Here is a 15,270-nt window from a genome sequence, read left to right as displayed (position 1 = left end):
TGCGACTCAGAAATTGAGACATTATCTCTTAAATTTAGAAGTCCATGTCATGATAAAGTTTGATCCGTTGAAGCATCTTTTCTCTAAAACTGATTTATCAGGATGCCTAGCTAAGTGGGTTATGATGTTAACTGAATTTGACCTTAAATTTGTTTCACAAAGAGCAATTAAAGGGCAAGCGTTGACCGATCACCTAGCTAAGGCCCCTTCACCTTTCTCCTTCCCTAACCCTGAGTCTTTTCCTGACGACTTCATTCTTTCTATAGAGAAAGATGAAACTTGGGAGTTATACTTTGATGGCTCTAAGTGTCGTACGGGATCGGGGGCAGGTGTTGTTCTAATTTCTCCTACAAAGAAACCCATTCCCTTATCCTATCGTCTAAATTTCCTGTGTACCAATAACATTGCTGAGTATGAGGCTCTTATAGCGGGAATAAAAGCAGCCTTAGCTCTGAACATAAAACACATACATATCTATGGAGATTCGCAATTGATTATAAGACAAGTAACAGGAATATATCAAGCAAAACAAGACAAATTATCACAATATAAAGATCTTGCCATCTCTTTATTACAAAAATTTGATTCTTATACCATGGAACCTATTCCTCGAAAAGATAATTGACATGCAGATGCAATGGCATGTGTGGCTTCTCTTGTGTCTTTAGAGGACCCTGTGGTTGATCTTAAATTCGGTATTCACAACCTTATTTCTCCAGCTATTGTAGACGATCCTACTCTGGTAACATGTTGTGACTTTATAGACTCAGATGAATGGTACTCGCATATCGTAAGATATTTGACCGATGGTACCTTTCCTGATACTGCTAATAGAAACACTAGGGCTAGAATCCGCAAGTTGTCTGCTAGATATATCATTCTTTCTAATGTCCTTTACCGAAGGGGTTATGATGGTCTTCTCCTTCGCTGTCTTAACAAATCAGAAATCCCCGTTTCTCTTGAGGAGGCGCATTCAGGTGCCTGTGGGGGGCATTTTGGAGGCAAATCCTTGGTTCATAGATTGCTTCGTATGGGATACTATTGGCAAACTATGCAGAAGGATTCTTTTTCATTTGTTAAGAAATGTCATCAATGTCAACAACATAATAACCTGATTCATGCTCCTGCCCAAGAACTCCGTTCTCAAGTAGCTTCTTGGCCTTTTTCCGCATGGGGTTTGGATCTTATTGGTAAAATCTCTCCTCCTTCATCTCAAGGACACACCTTCATTATAACCACAACAGATTACTTTACGAAGTGGGTAGAAGCTATTCCCCTTCGCTCTACCACTGCTGAACTGATTTGTCAATTTCTTCTAGAAAACATCATTTCTCGATTCAGGATACCTTCTACTATAATCTTAGATAATGGGACATCATTTATGATCAAGGACGTGAAGAAATTCCTCGAGAAGTATCATATCAAACATCGATTTTCTACACCATACTATCCTCAGTCAAATGGTCAAGCTGAATCATCCAATAAGATAATTGAACAAATTCTTCACAAAACCGTGAATAAGCATAGTAAGGATTGGAGTAACCAGCTAATCTATTCTCTTTGGGCTTACCGAACGAGTGTACGAATTGCCACTGGAACTACTCCTTATAATCTTGTTTATGGTGCTAACGCTATTATGCCTTTAGAGCTAGAGATTCCATCACTTAGGGTTTCTCTCAAAGGTATAGTAGATGATGACTCTTATAGAGAACAATGACTTCAATAGCTTGAGATTCTTGATGAACAGCGTATAAATGCTCTCGAGCATATTCAAGCGTATCACAAAACTCTACAACGAAGCTATAATGATAAGGTTATTCAACGTTCCTTCTCAGTAGGTGACTTAGTCCTCTATGAGAATCAGGGCAATGTGAATGCCTTACCTGCAGAAAAGGGAAAATTCAGTCCTAATTGGCTTGGACCATACATCGTTATTGAGGATTATGGATCAGGTGCTTATAAAATAGCGGATGTAGATGGTACGCCTCTTAAAGAACCTATAAATGCTATGCACTTGCGTAGATATTATGCTTAGTTCTTCATTCCTTATTATCTTCTTTTCAGTTCTTCAACATTGGATAATATGTTAGTATCTCCTAATTAGAGCAAAATAGAATTAAATGTTATGATGTTTAATCTATATTGCTTCGTTCTTGACAAGCGTGTTTCTTTACTTCATGGTTTGTCTTGAATTCATTTATGTAAGTTGTAAAAGATTTACATTTCCATTGTGCTAGCATATTATACAGTGTCTTTATGTGTTAAGTAGAATCGTATCATGTTGTGTTTAAGTTCAAAATTAAATCACGTTAGTTATATGATTCTTAGACTTAATGCATATTTCTTCCCGATCATCAATGTAGTACTTGATTAAATATTTAATTAAGTCACACATGTATCAATTTAATCATAGTGCATTGAGAAATCAATCATATGGAAATTAAATTCTGAACATATATGTACATTTACCAAATGTATTAGATTTAATCAAAGCAAAACATACATTGTTTTAAGCATTAAAGGTAACACATTTGAAACAAAAGAGAAGCGTGTATATATACATATATATATGTGGATCGTATACAAATATAGGTCACTATACATCCAAAATGTGACCTCTCCTACATCATAAAATCATCTCCTATCCCTAGGACTAGTGGCTGGAGAGTGTCGACTGGACGCTCCCTCCTGATCTGGCCATGAAGGTGGACCCATGGGTGTGTAGCGAGATACAGACCGTGAGTGACTCCGAGAGGAACTCCTACGATCCCTATCCATAAGGATCACGCGATAGGTGGTAGCCTTGGCCTGAGCTGCTGCTAGATCTCGCCGTGCCTGCTGAAGGTCCTTTGATGGGACTCTCTCTCTCTCCCTCCATATGTCTACCTGAACTCGGAATGGGGAAAACAAGTCCTCGTGCCGACCCGTGTTCCCCTGAGGCCTATAGGCAATCTGTGAGGAACTGGGGATCTGTGCTATCATGGAAATGTCTGTCACTGCCTGCTGAATCAGGGAACGCCACTCTTGCACATTAGCTGTGGCAGTAGAATAGATTTTTGTATTAGTACCATTCTATATCATCAAAACATTAATAATCAATTTAAACCTACTATACCTGGGTCTCCCTCACGCCAGTAGGGATCATGATACGGTAGCATCTGTGATTGGGATCTACTAGGCTCCCCTTGCTCGACTAATCTGTGCACGATGGGTGTAGGCTGGATGGTACTAGGAACAGGTCTCCGTATCGCCCCATGTTCCCCCTGTTGGGGAATATGAGGAGGATCCAGAGCTATGGTATCATCCCCTGAATGGTGAGGAGCTGCATCTGACTCCTCCTCATCATCTCTATCCTCATCATCTCTATCCTCATCTGCATCTGACTCCTCCTCATCATCAGTTCTCTCCTCCTCGTCCTCATCTCCATCTGTGTCCTCCTCCTCCTCGGCGCTGGACTGATCGCCTGTAGGTGGATCAGGATCTCCCACCTCCTCATGACCCTCTCCCTCCTCTGGCTCCTCTAACCTGGATCCCTGGTCCTCATCTCAGTCTCCATGTCTCCATGGGCCCGGATGGCCTGTCGGGTGATCTGGTGGAAAGATAGGACCTGGATATGATCTCATAAACCATGAGACATACCTGCGCTATGCTCCAGGCTCTGCAGAATAATCAGTGACTACATCCTAATCAGATCCCTCTATATCTGTAGTCTCGATGTCATCTATCGTCGGTCTCGCTACTGCTCTAGGTCTAGGAAGGACCCGTGAGTGTCGAGTATAGATGGGCACATCGGCTGGAACACACTGCTCTAGCCCGAACTGCCTCTGTACTCGGTCAAAGTAGAAAGGGACTATGATGTGTGAATATCGTCGCTGTAGTAGGCGGTTCCTCTGTAAGCATGCTAACTGCCTCTCCATCCTATCCCATCTGTGCATCCGCAGGTAAGGTCTCCACACTGTCACCTCGGCTGTCAGTCTATCAAAAATCACTCTCCAATATAACAAATCTCCAAACCTCCACTCGCTGGTAAGTGGATAAGCAAACACCCTAGGTCGCTCGCTAGCCGTACTCAGCGGAAAGCCAATAGGCCTGGTGCATGTGAAGTGCTCTAAAATCCATACCTGCAGAAGTGTGCATGTCATCAAACTGCAACCCTGTCCAAATACATACTCCTCAAGGTCATGATAGAGATGTGCAAGCATACTCCAACCCCAAGCATATACTCTCCTGTGTCTCTCCATCACTCTGATGCACCATGTGAGACCCCCATGCATGTGCGTGCCTCGCCCATTAGGGTAGACGGCTAGTGCTATGATGGCGATCATAAGACATCTCAGAAGGGGTACCTCCCCTGTAGGATGTAAGAGCTAGCTGACCATGATGCGACCTCTTGTCTCGCTCGGCATGACTCTCCCTATGCAATACACCTGCTCCCTTTGATGATCCTCCGTGGACCGATCGGTCGTGTATGTAACAGTCGCTCCTCTGATAGGAAGACGAAGTATACGGTACACATCCTCGAGTGTAATCGTCAGCTCCCCTACTGGAAGATGAAATGTGCATGTGTCAGGATCCCATCGCTCCATCAATGCCATCAGCATCGCAGGATGGAACCGAATGGCTGGCATGAGGATCACATACCATAATCCTACTATCGACAGTGTGTCTCTCTCTGACTGAGTAAGCCGCGGAATCTGATCTCGCAATCTGCGAAGAATATGTCCCACTGTATGCTCTCTCATGTACGGAAGGCCCTGCAACACAAAAACATAACCGTAATCAGTACTCGATCATCAAAATCACTCATGAAAACTGTCAAACATCGTATGCCAAGCCCTGTCAAAGACCATGGCACCCTGTTAGGGACCATGGCGCCCTGGTTGGGACCATGGCGCCCTATCAGGGACCATGGCACCCTGAGGGGACCATGGCGCCCTGTCAAGGACCATGGCGCCCTAGGGGGACCATGGCACCCTGGGTGGGGCCCGGGTCAGCCTTCAAGGCCCGCAAACAATCACAGAAAAGTCAAAATGCAGAAAATCAAAAGTCAAAGTTCAGTCAACTCACCTCGTCCAGTGGCTCGTCGTCAATCACGGCCTGGCGCAGGATCTCAACCCTCGTGGGACGCTCTGGTCGTCGTGAAGGCATGATGATAGCTATGTGGGCTCCACTGCAATGAACAGTACTCAGAATCAACAAAGTGACAAATGCAAGTGTCTCTTTCAAGGTATATACGTTCATTCCTGTACCTTTATTTTCAAAACCCTAATTTTCCTCTTTCACTCATTTCATCATAACTTGAGTTTGGGAGATGCGATTTTCAAACTGTTTGTTGCGTAGGAATCGTATTTTCATTCCCCTACTCTCGGGATGTTCCAAAAAGTGCTCTGATGAATCCTTTTCAGTGAACATCCCTCATCAATACTCTCTTACACAATTTGTCGTAAGTAAACATGCTACCCTGTTTCACCTCCCTAATAAGCAAGTCGAAATAGGGGGGGGCATACAGCTACTCACAAATTTCATCACTTTCCTTAGTAAGCATTAGGTGATTTTTGTGATCTAACGTGTGTTTTGTAGGGTGCGGTTCCTAACTGTGTACTGCAGATACCGCTGGGGGCTTCGTCCGACAACTTATGGATATATCCTTTTCCAAATAATGTTTACTTTCTGTACTTTAGCTTGCATATGCACATAGTACTCATATGACCGCTAAAGTAGGGGCTAAATATAACGTCATAAATTGTACGCACTTGGTAAAGCAGTATAATTTAACACCTGGTTTAGCACCCGCCTTGGCGCAGTTGCATTTTTCATTGCATTTCCCCTTTAGCGCTTAATTAATCAAATTAATTAGGTCTAAAGGTTCTATTTCATCATCTTCCACATCACAAAGTCGGGCCCTTTCATTAAAGCGTGCCCCTTTCATTTTATTCCTCCAATACATCACTTAATCAAAAACCCTAATTAGGCCCTATTCTGAGCTTGGGGGCTTGATTTCGGGGGTCAAAACATCTCGAAATCACCTGTAACTTCGGGATTCTCTCTAAAATCATCATATCTGACGGCCCTGAAAATTTGGTGAAAAGTTGTCGGGACCGTGGCGCCCGAAGTGCACATGGTCCCGGACATTTTTCCCGAAATTTTAGGAGCGCGATCCAATCATAAAATAAAGCTTAACCCCAAGAAATTGGCGGGATATTCGATCTCTAGGTCGGCCAAAAGACGAAATTGCGACCTAGGGTTTCATACATAAGAGCTCTCTTTCTTCATTTGAGAGGATGGGATTTTTGTTTCCAGGAACCTCATATGCAGCGAAAGAGCAGATCTTTGAAGACTTCAACATCTTACAACATCCCTCTATCAAGCATTCATCAATTCCATTCATCCATTTAGGGCTTGGAAGACATTGAAAAACAATAGGAGATTACCGACTGAAGATTGGCTTGTACCTCTCCCTTGAGGGTTGGGTATGATTTCATGTTGTTTTCATGTCTTTGCATAAAGCTTCAATATATCCTTCATTCATGCTTTAGATCACTTTGCATCTTGATTTAGAGCATTTACATTATCATTTACAAGCAATTAGGGTTTACTTTCTAGGTTGCTCTAGTTTGCTTTCTTGCATTTTAGGACCTTGCACACACACTAGGTCTGCACACACAATACATTTTACAAAACAACTTGGTTATTCGTGGAGGTGGAAATCACCGAAGCGGGGGTTTGACTAAGGAAAAACTCTATATAGCCGCCCATACCCCCTTTTTCAGATATAAGTGCAGGTTTCGGGACTCGGACGACGCTGCAGGATACAGATCCAGAGAGAACAGGTCGAGACAGCACTCTGTATCAAATTGCAGAGCAGAAGACTGGGACATGAGCGTTGGGCGCCTTGGTCCTACCAGGACAGGGGCGCTGGGCGCCCTGGTCCCTGGGACAGAGGCGCTGGGTGCCCTGGTCCTCCGGACAGACAGCTTTCAGACAGCTTCCCGACAGTGTTTCAGAGTGCAGAACGATAGTTTTCGGTGCAGTTTTCAGGACAGTGGCACCCGCGCCCCCGTCCCGCACATTTTCAATCCGATTTTGACTTCAGGTACACATCTGCATTCTTATTTCATCCTTGTATTTACAGCTTTCCATTGTTTAAAGTTCAATTCTGTAATCTTGTTGTTAGCTCATACTTGCATTTTAGGGTTAGGAATTGAACTTGCATAATCTTACCTTTCAATTACAACAAAGGAATAGAAACCCTAATAGGTAGCCCATGGCTCTCTCTTTCACAAAAAGAAGTAGCCAATTGTGCGATACCTCTAGGCTCTTTCGTATTCCGTAATGTGTGACAAGAGGTAGGATTAGGGCATGATAACCTAGTCTCGCTTTTTCCCCCACACAGATATCTATCAAAGCATGAAAGGATGCCTACAAATTTTGCTGAAAGGAGATCCAAAAGATTTCATAGAAATGTGTAGATAATGAGTGTAAATTTATGTTATCTAACATTTTCCAGCTTGTAGCTACACTCTGTAGTGTAAGCAGAGAAGTGATGATGACATTGTTACAAAGATAAAAGATGTAGATGAAGACATGGAGGGAAGCTCAACAAAATCAACAACGAGTTCTTTCTTGAATTTAATGGGTTTCAAATTGCCTTTAAAAAAAAGTGACTTATGTCACTTATTGTAATTAAAGTTATCTTTTTGGCTTACTTTTGTAAAAGTTAGGTAAATCCTAACTTATCTTAAAAAAGGTAGTTATTTTGAGAATTGGCTTAGCTAGTTATCCGAAGTGATTAAGTTAGGTAGTTATTTTAAGTAATTCTCCTAAGTAGTTATACAAAGTAGTTACCTAAGGTGGTTATTCAAAGTGGTTATGAGTTGGTTATCAAGGTAGTTATTATCTCAAGCCTATAAATACAAGGCTATTTCATTTATAAAGGAGGAGTCATATAGAGGGGAGATGCTGGAGAACTTTTGGTTTTCACATTTTGTGCACAAAGCTTTTGGACTTGTATATTTTCAAAAGAATAATCAAGAATGCATTAAGTTCATTAGTGTTGAATGTATTCATGATTTATTATTAATAATTTATCGTATGTTAAATTAGTAATCCCTTTGTGTATCGGTGCAATCTATTGGTTTTCAGTTTAATAATCTATGTAATTGACTTGATGAAATAGGTCATTTCTTGGTATCTTTACTTGTTTGTGCTAGTATAGCCTACTCTTGGTATGTTGAGAGTTGTTGTGATTCTTTCATCATCATTAAATTTTTTATACCCATATTATGCTTAAACCCCCCTTGTAATGATTTTGAATTGTGAAATCTCAGTGTGTATTCGTGTGTTTTCCATTAGGGTTTCTGTTATCTATTTTCTTTCATTTTGTGTTTTCTTTCCTTTTTGTACTTTGAGGTCAAAAGTACATGAAAATCACAAATAACCCTATCATACAAGGGAGATACCCCTCTCAAACACAGAGTAAGATTGCATTTTGATTGCAATCTCACCTACTCTTTAAATGATTGTCACTTCTCTTTGGGCGAACAGGGTGAATTTTGAAGGAGAATTCACAATGACAAATATGTTTACCAACAGAGTTTTGGTGACTTTGTCGGGGAGAGAAATACCAGTGTGTTTTGTTCCTCAAAAATTTCAAGGTACCTTCTTCAGAATGAGGGTTCGCAACTCTATTTGAAAGATAAAATTTAGAACAATGGTTTGGTAGAAAGAAAAGTTAGAAAGTGACAGTGAAAGTGATGATGAAGACTGCTCATATCAAAAGAAGAAAGTTCTTAATGAGCCCATACAAGTTAAATTCTTGAAGAACTTTTATGGTGGCATGTGGTTTACTCCTGATAAGATTCACCCTACCTTACATCAGGTGTTGCAAAGCATTGAAGAAAAGTATGGAAAGGAGATTGGTTTTCTTGTTTGGGATGATTTACCCAAATCAACAACAAGCAAAGAGAAAAGTGATCTTTCTCGTATACCAGTTTCTCAACATAATCAAAGTCTTGATGATCCTGAACAAGTCAACTTCTTGAAAACTTTCTATGGTGGAAAGAAACTTGATCCTGACAAAATGCATCCTTCTTTGCTTCAAAAATTGCAAATGATTGAACAAAAAGAGGAGGGAGAAAATTATTTTCTTGAAGATGTGCACATTCCTAATGAGATGTCTTGTGATCCAAGTTTTGAAAAAGATCCATCATATTATGCATATGTTGAGGAAGATGAAGCCATATCGGTTCACAAGGATACATGTCAAAAGAAAGATCAAGAGAAAGTGTGTGAAGAAGAAAAAGAAGATTTAATCTATCTATGCAATGAGAATTATGAATATTACCACAAAAAATAAGAAGTCTTTCATCAATATTAAGAAAAGAAGCTTGAAGAAAAGGTATCAAATGCTTTCTAGACATGAGTGTAGAATTGTGAAGAAGAGATGCATAAAGATGAATCTCAAGAATTATTTATTCCCAGTTGGTTTCTCAATGCTTCAGATGATGATTTCCTTTGTGGAGAAGACATTCCTATTATTCCATCACCAATCAATGGAGATGACAGTAACATTGATGATGTCAAAGTTTCAGTAACTTTTGAGAAACCTTTCATTACCATGACTAATGGAGAGGCAACTGCAAGTGAAACTTTATAAATATCTTCTTTTCCTTCAGAATTGGAGGCCTTTACTTTTGAAGATATTGATGAACTTCCATATCAGCCCCAACTGAAATAATATAAATCACCAAGAATCCACTCTTTATCATAAATACAATCCGATTTCAAAAATTTCAGATTTCATGAAGAGTTTCATATAGAAGAACTAGTGAATCAAGAGAATATAGAAAACTATACAGATATTGTTAAGCAAGATGAAAGTGAAAGCTATGTAGGTGTATCAACCTTGGTGGAAGTGAAACCTATGCCTTATGGAGCATTCAAGGTTCAAAGCAATCCTCTTTTCGAATCTCTAGATCAAGAAGAATCTCCTATAGTAGATAATATCTTTGGGATTTGTGCCAAAAGTAAAGCAAGGAATGAGGTAATGGATGATCTAATGAAATAGTTCATGAAAGTTAACTCTCATGATGATTGTATCTCAGGTTGGTGCTTGAAAGGTTATGACAATGATTCCCTTTGTGGCCAAGTTATTTACTTCAACCCTTTATTTGTGGACTATCAGAGGGATATTAAGATAGAGGATATTGGTATGCTTGAGAATATTCCAAAAGTTGCCAATAATGTTTAGGATGGTAGCAATTTGATTCAAGAGAGCCCAAAGATTTATGATGAGAGATGGTTGTTTGGTTCATTGGTCAAAGATATTTCTCATCTTATACATGTTGATTTACTCCACCTATCCAACTTATAGGTGTCACATGGATTCATGTCACTTTTCCGTAGAAGCACCTATTTCTCTCAGCCTATAAATTGCTTTGTATGACCATATTAGAGAAATTTGAGGTAGCCCTTACCTACAATGTACATATTTAGTTAGAATTTTTGTTGTGTTCGTTTCATTTTTGGTTTGTGTCTGGTTTCTCCAGTTAGTCCCTTTTGTTGTCCCCTCTTTGTGTCACTCTTTTTCCCACTGGATAATGCATTAATCTCTGAACAAGATTTTGGGTTCTTTTTGCATCCCTTACAGTCCTTATTTCCAGTCAGAGCCAGCTGTTAGCCCTATTTTTAAACTTTAAAAAGATCAACTCTTGTCTCTTCTCAGTCTTAGGCTCATAGTATTATTAATAGTGTGACAAAGTTTCAAGGAAATATGTTGTGTTCTCAATTTATTCACTTATCTCTAAGTGTTAAAGAAAAAGTCATTCCTAGCTAGTGGCACTTTCATATAAATCAGTGAATTGCGTAAGAAGACAAAAAGACCAATACCATCTCGCAGATGAAAGGAAAGAATCACTAATGTGGAAATTTCATGAAGATTTTAATATAAAAAGCTTGATGAGAAACTTGGTATGTTTTCCAAAGTAGCCAAAAATGTTGAAGTCATCAAATAAAAAGGAGGTGAGTCTCACAAGTTCAGCAACTTGTGAGACTCACTGAAGGAGGATTTTTTAGTGTCATTTATAATTGTCATTGGCTGTCAAAATTGCCGTTGACAAATTTGCTAACTTTGTAAACTACAAAAAATCACTGATGTATTCTCGCTCATGGAAGAGTTAGTCATTCGAACTCATACATCGACAAGTTGATCAAGTTGTCTAAGACATCGATGGATGAATACAAATGATTATTAAATCTAGTATATTGGCCCTCTAACCTTGTTAGCCAAATAAAACAAAATGTCGACGTACTTGTGGGTGGTAATTGGAATCAGGAAATCCAATTGGAAAGATAGCTAACTTTAATGCAAAGTTTCCAAAGAAAATTCATCAACAAGTTACTTCAATTGAAGAAGTAGGCGATATCATCCCAAAGAAAGGTTAGTTATTATAACAAACCCTGCCACAATTTCAAGAATTTGCATCAAATACATATGATAGAACGATCTCAAGAACTTCTCAGCAAATCTAACTAACAAGCTCATAGTAGGAATACAAATAAAACCTAAGCCACATCTTTGACATCAGAGTTTGGCCTATAACATCGAGGTGTAAAGGTGTAACATATCATTCATAGATGCGTATGCAAAATGTGGAATGATAGCTAATGTACCTCATTTGTTATACAGAATATTTCAAAGAGACATCATCTCAATGATCAAATTGAAGTGATTGGAGTATGAACACATAATAGATTCGGCCAGGGATTTGTTGTTCCACAGCTACAAAATGGATTTGTTGTAAAGACTTTAAAAATACTTTGAAGATAATGTAATTTGCAAGTACATCTCCAAATCCAACAAACATTCCAACATTCTCACTATCTGTGCAAAATGGGAGCTCTTGAAAAGACTATGGCTATGCATAAAAAAATAGTGGAATGAAGATTTCTATCAGATATTGAAATTATAAATATTCGGTTTGACATGTATATAAGTTTGGAAGGACAGGTAGTGCATGGCCCGATTGAGGAAAGATGCATGTAAAATGTGGAGCATAGCTAATACACTCGAATTCTTTGATAGAATGCCCCAATGAGTTGTCATCCTATCAAATGCCATGATTAAAAGATTTGTAAGAAATGGATTCAGTGGAAATTTTTAGAAACTTCAGGCACATGATATTGATAAAGGAGACCTCAGGTTGATGTGTCACATGTTACTTGAGTGATTTGTCAAAATTCCTTGAGAGAGAAGAGTATTTTGTCAAGTAATGAAAAAAGATGATTATAGATGATTGTAGGAGATGCTCAAATTAAGATGCAATTGGATGTGGTGTATGTGTGGATGTGCTCTATTGGTGCATGCAGATTTTACATGAATATGAACCGATGATGTTGAAAAAGCTTTAAAAAAATTCATGAAAGAAATTTTTTTAAATGTAAAGCTCATCCTACAACCTATGTTAGCATCCTTGGAGCCCATTCTAAAGTGAAGTATTAATATCTATCAAAACATGAAAGGATTCCTACAAAATTTGATGAAAGGAGATCCAAAAGATTTTATACAAATGTGTAGATAATGAGTGTAAAGTCATGTTGTCTAACATTTTCCAACTTGTAGCTACATTTTGTAGTGTAACAAGAGAGGTGATGATGAAATGGTTACAAAGATAAAAGATACAGATGAAGACATGCAGGCCACCTTGACAAAATCAACATCGAGTTCTTTCTTGAATGTAATGGGTTTCAAATTGCCTTTCAAAAAAAGTGACTTATGTCACTTATTGTAATTGAGGTTATCTTTTTGGCTTAATTTTGTAAAATTTAGGTAAATCCTAACTTATCTTCAAAAAGGTAGTTATATTTAGCATTGACTTAGGTAGTTATCCCAAGTGATTAAGTTAGGTAGTTATTTTAAGTGATTCTCCTAAGTAGTTACACAAAGTAGTTACCTAAGGTGGTTATTCAAAGTGGTTATGAGTTGGTTATCAAGGTAGTTATTCTCTCAAGCCTATAAATACAAGGCTATTTCATTTATAAATGAGGACTCATATAGAGGGGAGATGTTGGAGAACTTTTGGTTTTCACATTTTGCGCACAAAGCTTTTGAAGTTGTATATTTTCAAAAGAATAATCAAGAATACACTGAGTTTGTATGTGTTGAATGTATTCATGGTTTATTATTACTAATTTCTTGTATGTTAAATTAGTAATCCCTTTGTGTATTAGTGGAATCTATTGGTTTTTAGTTTAATAATCTATGTAATTGACTTGTCTGTGCTAGTATAGCCTATCTCTTTGTATGTTGAGATTTGTTGTGCATCATTCATCATCATTGCATGTTTCAAACCCATCTTATGCTTAAACCCCCTTGTAATGGTTATCAATTGTGGAATCTCAACGTGTATTCATGTGTCTGCGATTGAGATTTTTGTTATCTACTTTCTTTATTTTTTTGATTTCCTTCTTTTTTGTACCTTTAGGTCAAAATTACACAAAAATCACAAATACCCCTATCATACGAGGGAGCTACCCCTTTCAAACACAGAGGAAGATTGCGGTTTGATTTCAATCTCTCCAACTATTGGAATGATTGTCACTTGTCTTCGGGTGAACACGGTCAATTTTGAAGGAGAGTTCACATTGACAAATTTGTTAACCAACAAGAGGCAGATTAGGTTGGAGATGTTGATGATTGGAAGAGTACATCCAGTGGAGCTTTCTTTGTTGGAAAGACACTTGTTTCATGGATCAACAAGAAAAAATCATGTACTTCTTTATCTACTAGTAAAGCTGGGTATGTTGTTGCTCAGATACTAACTATACACAAGTTCTATGGATGAAACAAATGTTGAAGGATATAAGGGTAGATTTTAATGAACCGATAGTTATTCACTGTGATAACTCTGCTGCTATTGACATATCAAAGAATCCAGTATTTCATTCTAAGAAAAGACACATATCTATCAAGTATAACTTTTTGAAGGAGAAGGTGGAAGAAAAGGAAGTTAGAATGGTTTATGTGAACATTAAAGAGAAAATTGCAGATATCTTCACTATACCTTTGCCTAAGTAATAACTTGAGTACTTCAGAGATAGATTGGGGGTCTCTGCCCATCAAGTAGAGACTTGAGTGATGTTGATTGGCATCAGTCCAACTTGCATCTATTAGAGCTTCTATTCATTCTAGATTGATGTGTTGCTGCTACTACTCAAGGGGAGTAGTCAATTGTGTGGTTTAGTGGATTAATGATTTTTCTTTGATGTTTATGTCAGAGTTTTGGCATTGATGTTAAAGGGGGAGAGATATTTGTGAAAAATAGAGCTTAACAAAAATATCAGTCAAAGGAGAGAGATTAGAGCTTAACCAAGATATCTTTCACAGGGAGAGTATGGTCTATTGGTTCAGAACTTCATTGTTATATCAGTTTGGGGAGATTGTTGTCTATCTTCCTTTGGGGGGCGACTAGTTTGGCATTTCTTGGCACTTGAATGTTTTTCACATCTAGTGTTGCCATCAATGCCAAAGGGGGAGATTAGTTTGGCATTTCTTGGTAGTAGAATGTTTTTCACATCTAGTGTTGCCATCAATGCCAAAGGGGGAGATTGTTGGCGAATTGGAGGAATTAATTATGTGTTGCATTGATGTTTTTCATGTATGTCAACACTAACTATTTTGGTTGTTTATCGGTTTCCTGTAGGTTGCGGTAGAGCTGTTGGATTATGATATTGATCCGGTATGCTCCGATATTATTTGGTTTATGGAATTGGTTTGGATATATCATTCATTCTATTGAGATGTATATCATGATCAGTTGGTTTGGGATTTGATGACTTTGAGGCTATCATTTCCTCTAGTAAGCCTCTTGTTCACCGGTAAGGGTTTTACCGGCAGAGCTTTGTTGAAGATATTTTGATGCAATTGATAAGTGGTCTTGGTTTGGCTTCTAGATGGTTATTGAGATGTTGTTGGTTATCATATTCATGTTCCTGTTGATCGATGGTGTTCGATTTTGTTTATGGCAACCTATTTTTGGTCTGGTCTTATTCTGCTAGGTTATGGACCGATTTATGTAACCTTTTGGTGGATGATCCCGATGCGTTATCGATTAGTTTTTATTGATTGGATTATATTGTTTCGGGCTTAGGCCAACTTGGGTTATTATTGGATTGCAATTTTATGTTATGAAAAACACTAATGAAGATTTCTCATCCCAGCCAATGAACAACTATAAAAATGGCAGAGTTGTGGTACGTGATGTAAGAATGGAT

Source organism: Cryptomeria japonica, chromosome 10, assembly GCF_030272615.1.
Source record: "Cryptomeria japonica chromosome 10, Sugi_1.0, whole genome shotgun sequence".
In the NCBI taxonomy this organism is placed as follows: Eukaryota; Viridiplantae; Streptophyta; class Pinopsida; order Cupressales; family Cupressaceae; genus Cryptomeria; species Cryptomeria japonica.
This window is presented reverse-complemented; position numbering follows the sequence as displayed.